This window comes from Chiloscyllium punctatum, chromosome 36 (genome assembly GCF_047496795.1).
Source record: "Chiloscyllium punctatum isolate Juve2018m chromosome 36, sChiPun1.3, whole genome shotgun sequence".
NCBI classification, from domain to species: domain Eukaryota; kingdom Metazoa; phylum Chordata; class Chondrichthyes; order Orectolobiformes; family Hemiscylliidae; genus Chiloscyllium; species Chiloscyllium punctatum.
This window is the reverse complement of record NC_092774.1, coordinates 62,216,495-62,236,901: the sequence shown is the minus strand read 5'-3', so window position 1 is coordinate 62,236,901 and position 20,407 is coordinate 62,216,495. Positions and strand designations below refer to the sequence as shown.

The 20,407-nt window shown below is 44.7% G+C and overlaps 1 pseudogene; it reads left to right on the top strand.

The window, feature by feature from the left end:
* Positions 1 to 16,212: 16,212 nt before the first annotated feature.
* The window catches only part of LOC140460110 (uncharacterized), a 38,314-nt pseudogene continuing 34,119 nt past the window's right edge, over positions 16,213 to 20,407 (top strand).

The window sequence follows — 20,407 nt, the reverse complement described above, 5'->3', positions numbered from 1 at the left end:
GATCAAAGGTATGTGGTTACCTTTGCAGGCAACACAAAGATAGATGGAGATGTACATTGTGGGGATGACATATCAATGATGCAGATTGATAGATTGGTTAAATAAATAAGCAAAACTCTTGCAAGTGGTGTACAACATGGTAAAATGCAATTTGTTACCTACTTGGAGAACAACTGCATAATTCTGAGATGCAGAGGGATCTGGGGGCCTTGCAAATAAGTCACAAGTTAGAATGCAAGCACAGCAAGTGATTAGAAAGGCCAATGACATAAATGTAAGGCGATTATGCCTCAGGCACAGAGCAATGGTGGGACTACATCTTGAACACGGTACTCAGTTTTGTTATCCTCATCTAAGGAAGAATGAAAATGCATTAAAGGCAATTCACAGAAGGTAAACTAGATTGACACCCACAATGAACAGACTGTCTAATGGAAAATCATCAGACAGACAGGTCTGACTTTCAACCCGAGTTTGGAATAGCAAGGGGTGATTTGATTGAAGTTTCTATGAGCCTGAATGGTCTTCAAAAGGTGGATGTTGAAGGATGTTTACTTACTGTTGTGAACGAACAATGAGATCACCCATTTATAGAGTCATAGAGATGTACAACATAGAAACAGACCCTTCGGTCCAACCCGTCCATGCCGACCAGATATCCCAACACAATCTAGTCCCACCTGTCAGCACCCGGCCCATATCCCTCCAAACCCTTCCTATTCATCTACCCATCCAAATGCCTCTTAAATGTTGCAATTGTACCAGTCTCCACCACTTCCTCTGGCAGCTCATTCTGGACATGAAAAAGTTGCCGTTTAGGTCTCTTTTATCTCTTTTCCCTCTCACCCTAAACCTATGTCCTTTAGTTCTGGACTCTCTGACCCCAGGGAAAAGACTTTGCCTATTTATCCGATCCATGCCCTCATAATTTTGTAAACCTCTATAAGGTCACCCCTCAGCCTCCGATGCTCCAGCAGCTCAAATCCTCCAACCCCTGGCAACATTCTTCTAAATAGTTTCTGAACCCTTTCAAGTTTCACAACATCTTTCCAACAGGAAGGAGACCAGAATTGCACGTAATATTCCAACCGTGGGCTAACCAATGTCCAATACAGTCGCAACATGTCCTCTCAACTCATGTACTCAATATTCTGACCAATAAAGGAAAGCATACCAAATGCCTTCTTCACTATCCTATCTACCTGCGACTCCACTTTCAAGGAGCTATGAACCTGCACTCCAAGGTCACTTTGTTCAGCAACACTCCCGAGGACCTAACCAATAAGTGCATAAGTCCTGCTAAGATTGGCTTTCCCAAAATGCAGCACCTCACATTTATCTAAATTAAACTCCATCTGCCACTTCTAAGCCCATTGGCCCATCTGGTCCAGATCCTGTTGTAATCTGAGGTAACTCTCTTCGCTGTCCACTGCACCTCCAATTTTGGTGTCATCTGCAAACTTACTAACTGTACCTCTTATGCTCGCATCAAAATCATTTTGGTAGATGACAAAAAGTAGAGGGCCCAGCACCGATCCTTGTGGCACTCCACTGGTCACAGGCCTCCAGTCTGAAACACAACCCTCCACCACCACCCTCTGTCTTCTACCTTTGAGCCAGTTCAGTATCCAAGTGGCTAGTTCTCCCTGTATTCCGTGAGATCTAACCTTGCTAATCAATCTCCCATGAGGAACCTTGTCGAACGCCTTACTGAAGTCCATATAGATCACATCTACTGCTCTGCCCTCATCAATCCTCTTTGTTACTTCTTCAAAAAACGCAATCATTTGTGACAAAGAAGGGGGGAAATGTTTTGGAAGGTTGTGCAGCTTTGAAATACTTTGCGACAGAAGATAGCGGAGGCAGGACCATTGAATATTTCTAAGGCAGAATTAGATTAATTCCTTTGCTTAAGAAGAATCTAAGGTTATGGGGATGGATGCGAATGTGCAATGTATAACACAAAGTAATCAGCCATTATTTTCTTGGAGTGGAGCAGCTTAATGAGCCGAATGGCTTACTTCAGCTCCTAATTTGGACATTCATATATTCTGCTAGCTATAATGACCTGAGTTTGACCAGCATATGTTTCCAATAAGCCCATGTTGATTCTGCTCAGTCCTATCATTACTTTTTAACTGTCCTGTTGTTGTACCTTTCATTATACATTCCCTGTGCTCTCTTCCTTCTTTCTAAAACAGCGGGATGACATGTGCCACTTTCCAATTACCGCTTTCCAGTGAACTAGCTTTAACCACCAAGCCCAGGGAATTTTGCTACTTTAAATCCTATTCAATTCTCTGATGCATTTTTGTTTCATACATATTAATATCCGTCAGTTCTTCATTTATACTAGCCCCGACATTCGCCATAATTTCTGGGAGCTATTAGTATTTTCCACTGAATGACATTTCCATCACTGAACCTCTTACCAGCAACATCCTGTGATTTAAACCTGTGACCTCCTGATTCAGAGAGAAGGCTGATCCCGACTAGCAGCTGGTTTGGGTGTATGACTGTCACCAACACGGTGGCAGTTTGGGAAATCCATTCTTGTTGGGCCAGTAAATACTCTATTCACACTGCTCAGTATCAAAGGAGTTGACCGTGTCATGACAGTGTCAGTATCAAAGGAGTTGACAGTCAGTAATTTGATTTATCTGAAACAGGTGAGATGTTTCCTGCCTCTGTGCCAAAAGCAAAGATCATGTCCAAAGAATCTGTCCCTAGTGGAGGTTTACTACTAACAATTGGAGTTCAAGTCCTTTGTCCTTGGTTACTGATAGCTTATTGCTCGAGGGGTTGGATCAAGGGGACACCTATCCAGTTGTTGGTCAACTATCAACTGTCCAGGGGCAGAGGGGCATCAACTTGTGCAGAAAGGAGCAGGAAGAAACTAAACAGCATTCATGGGTTAAACGAATGAGTGGAAAAAATGTTTAATGTCACCCAATACGACAACATCAGAACCATTTACTTTTCACCCAAGAAAGACTGATTGGAGAACTGCTAAATTATTAGAAACTAAGCACTATAAAAGGGGAAAAAAAGACTTTGGAGACCAAGTACACAAATCAGCAAAAGTAGCAGACAGGTACAAAAACCAATTGAAAAATACAATAGAGGTCTCTATTACAAAGGAGATGAAATACATGGGGTTGAAAGTTATGTTTCAGTTCCAAGCATCATAGAATTCTAACATCACAGATAGACACCATTGGCCTGTCATGTCTGATAATTGAATTCTGGTGGAGTTTCCTCGCTTTCAAATTTGTGGTGTGAAATTCTAACATCACCTCTGCACACTTCTGGAGACCTCGAGTTTACAGAATCACACCACATTCCTTCTACCTCCTCCAGGAATAACTATTTCTCCGGAGATACTGCCAGTTCCTCAGATTACTTGGTACCCCCAAATACAATCCGCATGTCAGGAAATCTCTGGTGCTGCCCCGACACCAACAGTCACCCTTGGAACTGAAGAAAATGCAGAAATCTAAGGTGCAAAGAGACTTGGGTGTTCTAGTCCAGGATTCTCTCAAGGTAAACTTACAGGTTGAGACAGTAGTTAGGAAGGCAAATGCAATGATGACATTTAATTTGACAGGACTTGAATGTAAAAGTAGGGTTGTACTTGAGGCCTTGTAACACTCTGGTCAGGCAACATTTAGAGTATGGTGCACAGTTTTGGGCCCAAATCTCAGGAAGGATGTACTGGCCTAGGCGTGTATTCAGAGGAGGTTCACGAGAATGGTCCCAGAAATGAACATTTGAACAAATAAGGAATGTTTGAGGACTCTGGGTCTATAGTTAATGGAATTTAGAATGATGACGGGGGATCTAGTTGAAACCGACAGAATTCTGAACAGACTGGATGTTGGGAAGATGTTTCCTTTGGTCGGAAAGGCTAGGAGCCAAGGGCACAGCCTTAGACCAAAGGGAAGACCCTTTAGAATGGAGGTAAAGAGAAACTTCTTCAGCTAGAGTGGTGAATATATGGAATTCACTGCCACTGAAGACTGTGGAGGCCAGGTCATTGAGTACATTTAAGCTGTGAAAGATAGTTTCTTGAGTATGAAAGGGATCAAGGGTTACTGGGAGAATGGGGTTAAGAAACTTATCAGCCATGAGTGAATCACAGAGCAGTCACAATGGGCTGAATGGCCTAATTTCAGCTCCTATGGTCTTATGATACACTGATGTGTGGAGGGGTGAGGAACGGTGGGTGAAAGAGATGAAGAGAGGAATACAATTAAGGGGAAGCTGGATACAGATGAGGGAGAAAGGAAGAGAAGGATATACAAGAAGTGTACATTAAATTAGAGAACGCATAGGAGATCTGGCATACAGAGGGATCTGGGCATATAGATCCCTGAAAGTGGCAAACCAGGCAAGCATGTGGTCAAGAAGGCATACAGCACGCTTGCCTAGAGTGTAAGAGTTAGCGAGTTATGTTACAGCTATTTATTCTGGCCACATTCATAACATTGCGTGCAGTTCTGGCCAGCATGCTACCGGAAGGACGTGGATGCTCTGGGAGAGGCTGCAGAGAAGGTTCAGTGGGACGTTACCTCTCATGAAAGCAAAAATCCTCTTTGGATTTCTTTTGATTAGTGAAAACAGGTACTAATGTGGATCTTTTGTAAAAGCAAAGTGGCATAAAGCAAACGTGCGATAAGTGGGGGATATATCAGTTTGCTGATGAGGGGTGGGAAGGGGCGATGAAGAGGGGTGGGTGGAGGCTCAGGCAGAGTGAAAACACTGACAGAGGCCAATTGAGCCGACCAACCTAGCCCTGTGCTGGAGACTCAATGAGACAGAGACAAATGAATCTATTTCAGACCTACCTGCAGGGGTTGGACAAACATTACGCTCCATCTAGGGTAAAAATGTCCTCCATCTGCTCCTGCAGATCAATTCAGTAGGGAAGGTGCTGTCAGACAGCACTGGAAGTAAAGTGGGTGCGAGAGCAGCAAGTCCGACAGAAAGGATCCTCTTGCCCCTCCCACTTCACCCACTAAACAGGGTGAAAGGTGTGACTCAGCGGCACTAACAGCAGAATATACTGGCACGAGAGTGTGTCCTGCAGAGATTCACACGATCGATCCCTGGAATGGTACGCCTAACACACGATGAATGGCTGATGATCCTGGGATTGTATTCATTAGCGTTTGGAAGGTTGAGGAGAGATCTAATAGAAACTTACAAGATTATGCTTGGCTTAGAAAGGATGGATACTGGGAAGTTGTTTCCATTAGGCGGAGGAGACTAGGATCCAGGGACATAGCCTGATAATTAGAGGGGGTCAATTTAGAACAGAAATGAGGAGACATTTCTTCAGCCAGAGAGTGTGGGCCTGTGGAATTCATTGCCAGGGAGCGCAGTGGAAGCCAGGACGTTAAATGTCTTCAAGGCAGAGATTGATATATTCTTGATTAAGGAATTAAGGGCTACGGGGAGACTGTGGGTAAGTGGAGCTGAAATGCCCATCAGCCATGATTAAATGACAGAATGGACTCAATGGGCTGAATGGCCTTACTTCCACTTCTGTGTCTTATGGTCTTAATTCATTGATGTTGACAAGATATTCTAAATTAATCTAGTCCCAAATGCCAGCACATGGTCCATACCCCTCTGAACCCTTCCTATTCAGAAACCATCCAGATGCCATTCACATATTGTAATTGTACCAGCCTCCACCATTTCCTCTGGCAGCTCATTCTTTACGCTCACTCCCCTCTGAGTTTAAAAAGTTGCCCTTAGGTTTCTTTTAAGTCTTTGCTTATCCACTTCACCCTAAAGCTATTACACTTTAGTTCTGGACCCCCAAACCCAAACCCAGGGGACAATATCTTGTCTATTTACCCAATCTATGCCTTTCATGATTTTATAAATGTATACAAAGGCCTTTGCCACACTCAGGAAAACAGCCCAAAACAATTCAGCTCAAACCCTCCAACACTGGCAGCGTCCTTGTAAATCTTTCCTGAACCCTTTCAAGTTTCACAACGTCCTTTTGAAAGGAGCGAGAGCAAAAGTGGCCCATCCAATGTCCTGTACAGCCACAACATAACCTCCCAACTCCGAAACTCAGAGGATTGGGAAAGTTGTATTTTGTGGGTTTTGAAAACTGGGAAAGAATGGAAGTATAACCTGAACTTTTGAAGGTCAGTTTGGAAGCATCAACACTTCGGAGGCGGGGGGGGGGGGAACAGAAGAAGAGATGAGGGAAGGAAACCAAATGTGCTGCAGCCAACACGGAGCAAGAACAGAGGATGTAAAACTGTTGCAGCCAGCTTGAAGCTGCAATGTGGATCATTGCACGTGCTGTACTTGAACCTGATGCATTTATTTGTGGGAATCAGATGCATTTTAAAAATACAAATAAAGTATCTCCCCCTCCCCAATTGCTATCATCTGTCCCTCCTCACCCGGATAATTAAGACACATACCTGAGTTGGCAGAGTAGATTCCCTCCTTGAATTCACTCCAGTTGCTACAAGTGAACAGATTACCCCCTCCCTCTCTCCCTCCCAGGATGAGGAGTTGCCCAGAGGAGGGTGTTTCACATTGAAACTGATACGGCCACTTCTGCGTTGTGATGTCAAAAATGGGGCAGGGAGCGGGGACAGGCCGACAGCAGAACTCTGCAGCAGATGGAAGGAGAGCAGTTTGCAAAAATCCCTTCCCTTCAAAGAATCCTCACAGTGTGGAAGCAGGCCACTAGGCCCAACAAGTCCAACCCAACGTTCTGAATGGTAATTCACCCATATCACTCCCCTTATTGCCCTACATTTATCCCAGAGTAATACACCGAACTTTCACATCCCTGGACACTATGGAGGGAATTTAGCATGGCCAATTCACCCTTGAAGATCTGGATCCCAGGTGGGACCCCTCCGTCTCAAGATCGGTCAAAGAACTGTACAAAGCATGCGGACTGTACAAAGCAAAGTTATCAGTTTAATAAAGCAAGGCAGTCTGACGCAATTCTGTCCAGCAACACAGAAGTTAAAGCTTCTGAGCTCCGTGGCGAAATTGCAGAATTACTTTCGAAAATTACACATCATTTACATGTTTTTTTAAGAGAGCACAGCCTTAAAAGACCAATCAAATGTAATAAGGTGACATGATTGACAGCAGGTTAGACCAATATTTCCTAGGAAACAGATTGTTTTACTCTCAAAATCATCCCGTGCTTGCTAGCTCAAGGTTAGTTCGAATACTAAATTCATATGATTCATATTATTAAACCCCATTGTTTTCTTTTCCCCAAAGCTAACCAACTCAGCAAAGCAGCAATTCAAGTTCACAGGATCAAATCATAACCTGAAGCCATTTTAAATTGAAAAGCCATTTTGTGATTAATAAAAACCTACATACATCTGTTGGTCCAACCAAGAGCCTAAATTCAAATTTTAAATTCTCATCTCCCCCTGTGTTCATCTCCATCATTGCAAGCTCATCAGACGAGCCCTTTGCAAGCAAAGTGGGGGGTGGGGGGTGGGGGGTGGGGGGTGGGGGGGCGGGGGATGATAAAGATTGAACTTGCCCTGCTGTGTGGACTTGCCATTCCCAGCATTGGTGCACAAGAAGGAACAGATTACCTGTGCGATCCTGAGCAACCAGAGACTGTGCACCAACTATGCCAGGAAGATGTCCTCGTCTGCTGAGGGACTGAACATTACCAAGAATGACTATTGCAGTGGTCAGAGATTGAACAGTTCATTTACAGAACAAGTCTAAATGGTCTTTACCCTGTAAAAGGTGTTGTGTGCCAGTTTGATACCAGTTGTGCTATGAGCACCCCTGGTTAGCCTTGCCCCATCCAAATAGGTCACACCGCAAAAGAGAAGATAGGGAAATGTTATCTTTCGATTACAATTTGTTTCTTCAAAATCACAATACAATATTAGGCAGGGATGAAGTGGTCTGTTATGTGCTGACTTCAGCAAAATACTCTTTGAACCCGCTCTGGCACCAATGTCTTCCCAATTATGGGATGGGTGGAAATGTTCTGGGACAATACCCGCATCTCTGACCAAAAGACCGATCTATTGAACAGCCTCAAGGACGTCACAAAGACAGGCATGCCTCTTATTGGCAAGGTCCCTCCCTTACCGAGACTAAACCTGTTCATTATTTTGAACAAAGTAAGTACTCCTCGTGCTGTAACTATAGGAACATAGTCTCCCCTGAGTTTTGCATAGAATGGAAGAATCCAAAAGCTCTACAAAACAGTAATATCACTCTTTGGGATATGCAGGTCTCAGTGACTTTTGTCTGTCAGAGGATTTTCAGGAGTTATTGGCCATCAAAACCGTACTTTTCTCGTTTGTGGTCTCAACCTTTTGGATAATGAGACAACTGCTGCTTTATTGAGATCAGGATTTAAAATTAGAATTTAGGCTGTTGTTAGGAGCAACAGGTGTATGTAGGTTTTCATTAACCACAAAATGGCATTTAAATTGTAAATAATATTTTAAAATAAATATAACAAAATGGCTTCAGGTTATGATTTGACATTGAACTTGAATTGCTGCTTTGCTGAGTTTGGTTGGATTTAGAAATAAAAGAGAACAATGGAGTTTGCATAATATGAATCATAAGTAATTTGGTATTTGAACTAATCTTGAATTAGCAAGCATGGGATGATTTTGCACGTAAAACAATGTTTCCCAGGAAATATAATTGGACTAACCTGCTGTAAATCATGTCACCTTATTACAATTTATTGGTCTTTTCTTGTAATTCAGGCTGTGCTGTCGCAAAAATATATAATGCGTAATTTTCAAATGCAATTGTTTAATTTTGCCATGGAACACAGAAGCTTTTAACCTGTGTTGCTGGACAAATCTGTGCAAGGCTGCCTTATGTCATGAAGCTGATAACCTTGCTTTAAATAGACCGTACACCTAGTGATTCTTTTGACAGATCTCGGATCGAGAGAGCCGATTGAGGGGGTCCAGACCTTCACCCTAACCTGCAGAACCCCGAACACTATGGATAAACTTACCTCGGCCAATCCACTCTAACCTGCACATCTCTGGATACTGGGGTGAATTAGCATGGTCAACATACACTAACAAGAACATCCGTGGGCATTATCAGTAATTTAGCATGGCTGAACCCCCCCTAACCTGCACATCGCTGGACAGTCTGGGGAATTAAGCTCGGCAAAGGCCGAGGTTACCACGAGGTTGGAATTCTCTCCCAGAAATGACAGTTGATGGTGCCCTCACCAAGATGGCCGCCCGCGCTCCCCGCCCCACGACAACATGCGCCTGACCCTCACAAAGATGGCGGCCGGTTGCCCGGGCAACCCGAGAGCTCCTTCGCCGTTGAAGGAAACACTGGGCCTGTGGTGATTTTATTGGAGGCCTCAGTCCTCCCCCTAGGAGTTTATAAACTCCCCAGTCTCCCTCCTCCCGCGGTTCCCAATCCTACCCCGTCTCACTGTCTCCTCTCCCCGGGGGCAGGAGCCAGGTCTTGCCGCTCGGGCCTGGCGACCTCCCCGGGATGTTTCTGAAACCTGGTCCTGTTCTGAAGGAGGATCACCGGGACCCGAAATGATTTCTCTCGGCACGAGCTGCCGGACCTGCTCAGCTTTTCCAGCGGTTCTTATTACTTCAGCCACCGACACCATTCTGCCCCGACACTGAGTAACACTGCCTCAGTCCTGCTGCAGGACCTGCACTGCACATGCGCCAACTCACAAGGGGCGGGGCCCAGGTCTGTGACGTCTCCAGGGTTGAGGGGGCGTGGTTGGGGAGGACACCCAACAATCGGTGACAATGGGGGCGGGGCGATCGTTTTGCCGGCCCCCAGCCTCCAGAAAGGGGCAATTTCAAAAAGTTTCAACGTAGTGTTTTTTTTAACTTTTCAGCCTGTTGTGAAATGTTATTCTGGACCTCTGGAAGGGTCAAACATTAGGAAAGTTTCAAACATAAACAAAGGGATATTAAAAAATATAAATAAAAATAGGTAAGTTAACTTCCAAAAGAGACCTCGCACGAATTATCAAAAAAGGACAGCAAAAGCTTCTGTTGGTATGCTCATGGGAAGAGAGTCGCTGAGCTAAGTGTGGTACCTTGGAAATGAAAACTGTGAGTTCATGGGGGAACATTGATGTGGCAGAGATTATCTCAGTTTTTATGTTGGCAGACAACAGAACTATTCCTATTAGAATTGGCAAGTCTGAGGCTATAGAAAGGGTAGAACTTAAACAATCAACGTTGAGAGGGTAAAGGTACACAGGAAACTATTTGGATTGAGGACAGACAGGTCCACTGATGCTGATGGCCTACACCCTGGGTCCTGAAGGAAGTGGCAGCAGAGATAGTGAACTCATTAGTTATAATATTCCAAAAATCTGTGAACATGGGAAAGATTCACTGCGTTTATTTAAGACTGATATATATATATATATATGTTCCTGATTGTCAAGGGGATCAAAGGTTACGGGAAGAAAGCTGGAGAATGGAGTTGAGAAACATCTCAGCCATGATTGAATGGTGGAGCAGACTCGATGGACTGAATGACCTAATTTCTGCTCCTGTGTCGTATGATCTTATGGTTCCATTGGATTGGAAAAATGCTAATGTAACACCTGTATTCAGAATGGGAGGGAGGCCTTATGTGGGAAATTGCAGACCAGTTCGTTGAACATTTGTTATAGAGTCATAGAGATGTGCAGCACGGAAACAGTCCAACTTGACCATGCCAAAGGATATCCTAACCTAATGCAGTCCCTTTTGCCAGCACTTGACTCATATCCATCCAAACCCTTCCTATTCATCTACCCATCCAAATGTCTTTTAAATGTTGCAATTGTCCCAGCCTCCACCACTTCCTCTGGCAGCTCCAGCGCACCCTCTGCATGAAAAACTTGCCCCTTAGGTCCCTTTTACATCTTTCCCCTCTCACCCTAAATCTAAGCCGACTCGTTCTGGACTCACCCACCCCATCGAAAAGACCTTGTCTGTTTATCCTATCCATGTCTCTCATTGTTTTGTAAACCTCCATAAGGTCACCCCTCACCCTCCGAACCTCCAGGGAAAACAGCCCCTGCCTATTAAGCCTCTCCCAAATACTCCAACTCTGGAAACAACAATGTAAATCTTTTCTGAATCCTTTCAAGGGATCAGGCAGGAAAATGGGGGTGATGAGTAGTCTGGATCGAATGGCACAACAGTCTTGATGGGCTGAATGGCCTAATTCTGCTCCTATATTTGTGAATTTTTGAACTCTGCAGCAGGCAGGACTTGAACCCAATCCAGGGTTTGGGTCGCTCCCTCTGTGTGACAAGACATCCAGAAAAATATCAAATCCTCCCCATCGGGGAATTGCACCCCCAGTCTCCTGAGTCACAGATGGGGATACTAACCACTACACTACCGAGGATGCTGGACAGTTGCAAGATGATGGGGATAGGGGTGGAGAATAGGTGGGTGTTTCAGGAACTATTATAGACATGAAAGTGTGAATGGCCTCCTTATGTACTGTGTGAAAACAAGGACTGCAGACGCTGGAAACCAGTGTATAGATTAGAGTGGTGTTGGAAAAGCACAGCAGGCCAGCAGCATCCGAGGAGCAGGACTAAGCCAGCCAATGATCTGACCTGTGCCACACAAGCGCAGTCCTCCTGGAGAGTTACCAGGAGTATGTTCAGGCTGTAGGAAGAGATCCAATTCCCGGTTTGACCTGGAATGTAATCCCCACAGGCACACAGGGAGCGGTGATCCACTTGCTCCACATGTGGGAAGGGATTCACTGAGTCATTCAAATTCAAACACATCATTGACTTCCTACTGGACAGAAAGGATTAAACTTCTCAGCAACAACCGCTTTTCAAAAAATTCCATTTTTATAGTCGTAGCGAGAATCATAGTTTTCCAAACTGTGGGGCAATACTAGCGATGTTGAGAGACCAGGTTTGGAATGCATGGCCGCCCAGGTAACAATGGTTGCTATGCGGCTCACAGTGATGACTGAGGGGCCGTCCCTTTAGATGCTCAGTTGTTTCTGTGTTGTTGATGAGGCTTGGCCTCATGGACTGATCTCTGAAGTCAGATTTAAAAGAAGCTTTGAAAATTATGAGAAAAATCATACCCAGAAAAGACAGTGAAAAACTGTTCACCATGGTAAAAGCATTGAGAATAAGAATGCAGATTTCAAATCCATTACAAGGAAGAAAATGTGATGTGAGAAAGAAATTTCACACAGTGAGTAAATAGATCTGGAAGACATCGCATGGAGCAGTGTTTGAAGAAGATTCAGGTAAGAGCATTGGAAAATTATTTGATGACAAGCAATGTACCAGTTTCCAAGGAAACGTCAGGAAAATTGCACAACAGAAAGCTCATTTAGAGAGCTGCATGGACACGATGGGCTGAATGGCCTGCTTCTGTGATTTAGTAATTCAGTGGTTCATAATTGCTTATCAGGTCTTCGTCAGTTGTGAATATCAAGCTAACATCTGCTATTTTGTATGGTCAGTCAGATCGATGTTTTATAACTGAAGGGATTGGGACTAGGACCCCAGGTATTCACAGTATGTGTCAATGATTTAGATGAGGGAACTAATTGGAATATGTCACAAATTGCAGATGACATGAAGCTGGGTGGAAGGGTGAGCTGTGAGGAGGATACAATGTTATTTGGACAGTCTGAGTGAGTGGGCAAATGTATGTCAGATGCAGTTAGTGTGGATAAACGTGAGGTTATCCACTTTTCTAGCAAAAATAGAAAAGCAAATTATTTGAATAACTGTAACCTGGGAGATGGGAAGGTTCACCAAGAACTAATCCAAGATGGAGGACTGGAAAATTTGTGGCTGTAAGAGCTGCTCCTGTTTTGAGGTACTTTCAGTGTTGGAGGCGATTTCCTTGAATTCCAGGAGCAGCAATTAATGTTTTATATGCTGATGCATTGTTTTGGAACTTTAGAGTAAAAAAATCAAGACAACAGCAATTTCAAAATGGAGAAAGACAGCCAAAGGCAGCAAGCACATGGTCTGTAAGGGAGAGAGAGAGAGAGAAAAACGTATACTACTAACGGATACAGCAGTTAATCTGCATAGTTACTGCCTTTGCTGTTTGAAATCATATATCTCTGAACATCTTGGAAAAATTAACAAACAGCAAACAGCTGATCTTGGAGGAACATGTGTGGGAGAGCTCACAGCACAGGAACAGATTACTGCAGAGTTTTTAACGTGTAACCTTGCCGTAAGTCTGCAGTAGTGAATAGAGTGGATTCTTTCTTGATTATATGTTTTGAGATTTTAGAAGTTCACCAGCGAGTCCACAACAGGGAATGGCTAATCACCTGCTCCAGGCACATGAAGGGATTCATCAATTCTTCCAGCCTGCAGACGCACGAGCGGGTCCACACCAGGCACAGCATGCTCACCTGCTCTCAGTGCGGGAAGGGCATCACCCCCTCCTCCAACCTGCGGAGGCACCAGTGAGTTCATGTGCCATCACAGGGAGATTGAAGGAACAAGGGCTGAGTGCCATTATCGACTGGACTATCAACCCAGTTCTGGGGACTCCTCGGGACTCCTGGGTTTGAATCCCGCCGCAGCAGATGGCGGAATTGGAATTCAGTCAGAAATCTGGAGTTCAGAATCTAATGATGAAATCATTTTCTGGGGAAAGAAAACCCTCTGATTCACTCATGTTAGACTCTGTCTGCAACCCAACCTTGAGTCAGATTGGTTCTGTTTCCAAAGTAGGGATTTATAACATGTCACATGGATTGACTGCCTGAAGATTGTGTGCTTTTTGAGCAAAATATAATGTATCTGCAAATAAAATTCTGCAATTGCAATTTCACCCCATAAACTGATGTGTGTGCATGCATGAGAGTGTGTGTGTTTGTGCATAAGAGCATGTGTTTGCATTCGACCATGCTTGGTAACGTGTGTGAGTAATGGGGTACAAGCCTGTGTGAGTGGGGTCACTTGTAGTGTCACATGAAACCAAGGTCCCTGTTGAGGCCATCCTCATGGGTTCCGTACTTGGCTATCAGTTATACAACACACATTGGAGAGGGCAGGGTGGGGCTTGTCTTTCAATTTGCAGAAGGTGGGAGGCTCTGGATGCTGTGATCCAGGGCAAACACATCCTGGAGGACATTCGTTCAGAGAGATGGAGCTGGAAGCCAGGCTGCAGACATGTTGATGTTAAAGTGGGAAAGTTAACCAAGCACTTTATTCTGAGAGACGGTCATTCCCTTCTGGAGAGAGCCTTTTGTTTGCATCAGTGGACAGGGTCAGGAGGGTGCAAGTGCAGGTCTGGCAGGTAAAGGGGATCTGAGAGAGGGCTGCAGGTGGTAGGAGCTAACTGGTTGGGCAGTGGGAGTAAAAATAACATTGGGGAGGGGGAGGTGGTGGTAAGGGACAGAACAGTGACAGGGATGGTCTCCGTTCTCTGCAGTTGTCAGCAGGAGCACAGATGGCATTGTTGTCTGTTAGGTGCCAGGATTCAGGAACCGATGTGCTCAGGGCTGGAGAAGTGGGAAAGGGAGGTTGCAGTGGGTGTGGTCCAACAATGTCAGGAGGAGAGAGCCTCTGCTGAGGGCACATGAGAAGTTAGAAACTACTTGGACAAAGCAGAACATCAAAGCTCTGGGCGGCACGGTGGCTCAGTGGTTCGTACCAATGACTCACAATGTCAGGGACCTGGGTTCGGTCTCACTCTTGAGCAGCTGTCTGTGTGGACTTTAACACGTCCTCACCCTTCTGTCTGCATGAGTTAACTCTGGGTGCAGTTCAGGGTGGATCGGCCATACGAAAGTGTCCACATATGTGCAACCGAGGGTCGGTTAATCATGGGGAACTGCAGGAAAAACGGGTGGGTCTGGATGGGATACTGTTTGGAAGGTCAGTCTGAATTTTATGGGCCAAATGGCCTGTCAGTATTATATGATTCTACTGCATTAGCCAAGCATCTATTGAGAAACAATTGCCTCAGGTCTCCTGTGGGTGGAGTGGGTTCCAATTCATGAGACACTGACACCAGTCCTGAGGAAGGTGAGATTTGTGCTGTCAGTCCCCCAAACGTTCGGTCCCCGTCCACTCTCTCTCCTCACACTCTGCACCTCCCAATTCTCTGTGCTCAGCCGCCTTCTCTCTTTTCCCCTCATTTTCTGCACCCCACCCTCTGTCCCTTGTCATTTTCTCTCTCTCTCTCTCTCTCTCTCTCTACCTCCACTCCCCTGTCCATTCTCCGCCCCTTCTTCCATTCCATACTTTCTCGTGCCCTCTTTGATTGCTGTATCTCTTTCTCAATAGTGATGACTCTACCTGGAAGACAGGGGTGCGCAAGAAATGGCTGATCTTTCAAATTAAGAACAGCTAAAATGATATATTCAGAAACATTGTTAACATCTAAAAGCATATTAATTTATTTTTTAAAAAGCTGCAGTCATGTTTCTGAAACTTGCATTGAAATAGACGCATAGAGTCATACGGCACAGAAACAGATCCTTCAGTCCAACTCGCCCATCCCCTCCAGATCTCCTAAATTGATCTAGTGACCCATTTGACAGCATTTCGCCCATATCTCTCTCACACCTTCCTATTCAGATACCCATCCTGACCCTGATGCCTTTCAAATGTTGTAATTGTAGCAGCCTCCACCACTTCCTCTGGGCAGCTCATTCCATACACACACCACACTCTACATGAAAGTTACCCCTTAGGACCGTTTTAAATCTTTCCCCTCTCACCCTTAACCTATGCCGCTACTTTTGGACTTCCTCTACCCTGGGGAAAAGACATACAAAGCCGGACGAAATTCAAAAGGAATAAAATGTCGAGCCACAGGAAAAAATAAAATTGTGACTGCAGCTTTTTTTCTCCTATTGACATTTGGACGCTTAAAATCTGTCAGTATCGCCAGCACCTCCACAGAGCATACTGCGCATGCTTCTCGGTGTCAGCGAGTACTGCGCATGCTTCTCGGTGTCAGCGAGTACTGCGCATGCTTCTCGGTGTCAGCGACAACCGCGCATGTGCTGGGTGTCAGCAACGACCGCGCATGTGCTGCGGTGTCAGCAACAACTGCGCATGTACTGCGGTGTCAGCAAAAGCACTGAGCATGCTCGTCACTGTCCGCGGAAACAGCGCTTGAATTCTTTCTGAAGGACCAATGGTGAGACCCGGAGGACCGGAAGGAGCCTGGTCCTCCTGCCATTCAGAGCCGCCTCTGTCTGATGCGGAAGTTGGTCTGTGAGTTTCTCAAGATGTGGTTGTTCCTTTCTCTCTATTTGAATGAAGATTGAGCTTCACCCCAGATTGCAACTCTGTCCAACATCTGTGGGTACGGCACTCTTTTTTTTCTCACCCACATTTTCATTTCTTTTTCGTTCTGGGATTCAGTTGCTGACTTGCTCGAACTGAAGGGAAAGGGAGTGAATCCAGGGAGGGGACAGACTTTGGAAAAGTTGGTCCATGTCTGTGTCTCAATTGGCAAACGCACAGCAAATGCAGTACCACAATGTAAAGTTAAAGCCTATTGCTTTAAAAGAGGGCAGAAAGGAGGTGCATGGTTTAAATGATAATATATTGGTATGTGGAGAAAGTGAGGACTGCAGATGCTGGAGATCAGAGTAAAGTGTGGTGCTTGAAAAACAGAACAGGTCAGGCAGCATCCGAGAAGCAGGAGAGTCGATGCTTTGGGCACGAGCTCTTCATCAGGAATGATGTGTGGATGTACAAAGGGACCTCAGCGTCCTTCTGCACCAGTTGTCAGACAGGTGCAGCAAGCAGTCAGCAAGGCAATAGGAATTGAGTTCAAAAATGGGGTTGACTTCCTGCAATGGGTGGGGGGGAGGGAGGAGGTGGTCATTGAATATATTCAAGGCTGAGGTCATCTGACTTTTGAACAACAAAGAAGTGGATGGTTATGGGGAAGGCAAGAAAATGGTTTTGAGACCATTACAGAATCATACAGCACAGAAATAGACCCTTCAGTCCGACTAGTCCATGCTATGTTCACAAACTAAACTAATCCCATCTGCCAGTGTTTGGCCCATATCCCTCTGTCATAAAACTGGTCCTTTTTCTAAAAGCTGGTCCTTCTTCTCAAGGATACCGTGTCCTTGGTTTTTTTCAAAGTGGTGGTAAAACGGCCACGGACTCCAAAATGGATGGTTTAGTACAGAAATGAAAAGGGTATTGGTCGCCTTTTTTGTTTACACGTCAACAGATGACACTTTAGGCCCAAGCTTTTATGTTTTCGAAGTGACCTGCATAATGAAAGCCAAGTGATCTGTTGTGAAAGCTGAGGCCTTGTTTGAGTGAGTTCAGCAGTGGACTGTGTGGAGAAAGGAACAGCATAATCAAGACTAGTTTAGACAGACTGAGTTCTGTGGGTATTCTATATTCTGTTCTTTGTGTTTCATTCTGTATTCTTGTGAATACATTTATCTGTTTTAAATCCTGGTAGTCAACCTAGCTAACTTCAGGTAATTTTCACTGTGCACTTACTGAAACAAATAGCAAAGTTACGGTCTGCGCTGCCTGCTTAAGAATGTTTTGAGTGGTCTGGCCTAGTCCATAACACCTCCAAACCTTTCCCATTCATGTCCTATCCAAATGTCTTTTAAATGTTGTAACTGTACCTGCATCCCCGCTTCCTCTGGACATTCATTCCACATACGAACCATTATCTATGGGAAAACAAAGGTGTCCCTCCTGTCTTTTTAAAATCTTTCTCCACTCATCTTCAAAATTTGCTCCCTAACCTTGAAACCCCTATTCTAAGGAAAGGAGACCCATCATTCACCTCATCTATACCCCACATGACTTTATAAAGCTTGATAAGATCACCTCTCAACCTCCTATGCTCCAGTGAAAAAGGTCCCAGCCTATCCACCAAGATGTAGGTATATTCATATCCAGTTCAATGTTGGTGCAGATCTGTTCAATGTTGGTGCAGGCTTGAAAGACCAAATGGCCAACTCCTACTCCCAGTTCTCTCTCATTATGTCCAGGACAGCAAGAGACCATAAGACCTTGGAGCAGAAATTAGGCCATTCAGCCCATCAGGTCTGCTCCACCATTCAATCATGGCTGACAAGTTTCTCAACCCCATTCTCTTGCTTTCTCCCTGCAACACTCAATATCCTTGATACACAAGAACCTATTTATCTCTGTCTTGAATATATTCAGTGACTTGCCAAACACAGTCTCTGTGGCAATGAATTCCATAGGTTTCGCACTCTCTGGCTACAAAGGTTTCCCCTTTATCTGCGTTCTAAAAGGTCTTCCCTTTACTCTAAGGCTGTGTCCTTGGGACCTAGTCTCTCCTACCAATGGAAACATCTTCCCAACATCCACCCTGTCCAGGCCAATCAGTATTCTGTATGTTTCAATTAGATCCCCTAAGCGTGGGCTGTAAATCAGCGTAAACCAGACCCTTCAGGATGAGGTACAGCATGGATTAGGTTCAGCAAAGTGAGAATGGAGGGAGAATGTGGGGATGGAGATTTTCATCGTTAAGGAAATAAGAGAGGAAAGAAAGTTCAATCTAAATTAGAATTGAATGGATGGGCTGATGGGTCGAGGAGTGGCAGATTAAGTTTCATTTAGATAAATGTGAGATGTTGCATTTTGGAAAGGCACATCAGGGCAGGATTTACACACTTAATGGTAAGGCTGTGGAGAGTGTTCCTGCATCAAGAGACCATGGAGTGCAGATTTGTAGTTCTGTGAAAGTGGAGTCACAGGTAGACACGGTAGTGAAGAAAGCGTTTGGTGGCGCTTGCCTTTATTGATCAGAGCATTGAACACAGGAGTTCTGAGTCATGTTATGGCTGTACATGACATTAGTTAGGCCACTTTTGGAATACTGCATTCAGTTCTGGTCTCCTATGTTAGAAAGATGTTGTGAAACTTTAAAAGAGTTTGGAAATGATTTACAAGGCTGTTTCCAGAGTTGGAGGGGTTTGAGTTATAGGGCGAGGCTGAAAAGACTGCGGCTGTTTTCCCTGGAGCATCGGAGGCTGAGAGATGACCTTATAGAGGTTTATAAGGGGCATGGTTAGGAGTCCAAAATGAGGGAGAGAGAAAAATAAATTTACACTGCAGTGAATCTGCACAGTTACTGGACATTGCAGTGCATCTGGGAAAGGTTAATGAACAACAAACTTCACAGCTGACCATGGAGGAACCTGTGTGGGGGAGCTCACAGAACAGGAACAGAGAAGTGTATAGTCTTTAATGTGTAACTTAGCTGTAAGTCTGCAGTCGTGAATGGAGTGGATTCTTTCTTGATTATATGTTTTACTGACATCTGTCTCTTGATTAAATTTTAAAAATATAAACCACAAGTACTGTGTTAACCCGGAGCACTTTTTTAGAGCAAAAAGACGGTGCTATTTTCTGGGTCTGGAGGTTGTGAAGGAGCAAAGGTGGCCTTTATGAGAGTGATATGCTCTTCCTGTCAGATGTGGGAGATTAGAGAGAGTATCCATGTTACTGATGATTATGTCTGCAGTAAGTGTGTTTGTTTGAAATCCTATTGGATCGCTTGGATAAGTTGCAGTGACAGTTCGAGATAATGAGGAATTTACAAGACCTGGGGGTATGATGGTTTGGCAATGATAGGAAGGGAGAAAAGCCGCAGCTACAGTCAGGGAGATGGGTTAACTCCAGGAAAGGTAGGAGGGGTAGGCAGGTAGTGCAGGAGTCTTCTGTGGCTGTCCCCATTTCAAACAAGTCTGCTGTTTTGGAAAATTTAGGGGGTGATGATCTCTCAGGGAATGTAGCATGAACAGCCAAGTTTCTGGTCTCGAGACATGCTCTCATGCAATGAGGGGAACATCGGGTTCCAAGTGATCAATTGTGATAAGGGGCTCTCTAGTCAGAGGTACAAACTGATGCTTTTGTGGTTAGAAGCGAAAAATCAGAATGGTGTGTCGCCTCCCTGGTGCCAGGATCAAGGATGTCTCCGAGAGGGTGCAGAATGTTCTCAAAAGGGAGAGGGACCGGTTGGAGGTCATTGTACACATTGGAACCAATGACATAGGAAGGGAAAAAGGATGCGGTTCTGAAGGGAAAGTGTAGAAAGGTCCTCGAATCTAGGAAAATCTGGATTATTGCCAGTGAGGGTTGGAATAGAGAGGATAGAGCAGATGAATGCATGGCTGAGGAGCTGGTGCATGGGAGAAGGGTTCACAGTTTTGGATCATTGGAATCTCTTCTGGAGTAGATGTGACCTGTACAAGAAGGATAGATTGCACCTGAATATTGGAAGAGAGCTAATATACTGGCAGGGAAATTTGCAAGAGCTGCTCGGGACGAATTAAACTAGCAAGGTGAGTGCGTGGGGAGGTACCCAGGGAAATAGTGAGGAAAGAGATCAACATGAAACTGGTACAGTTGGGAAAGGGAGTG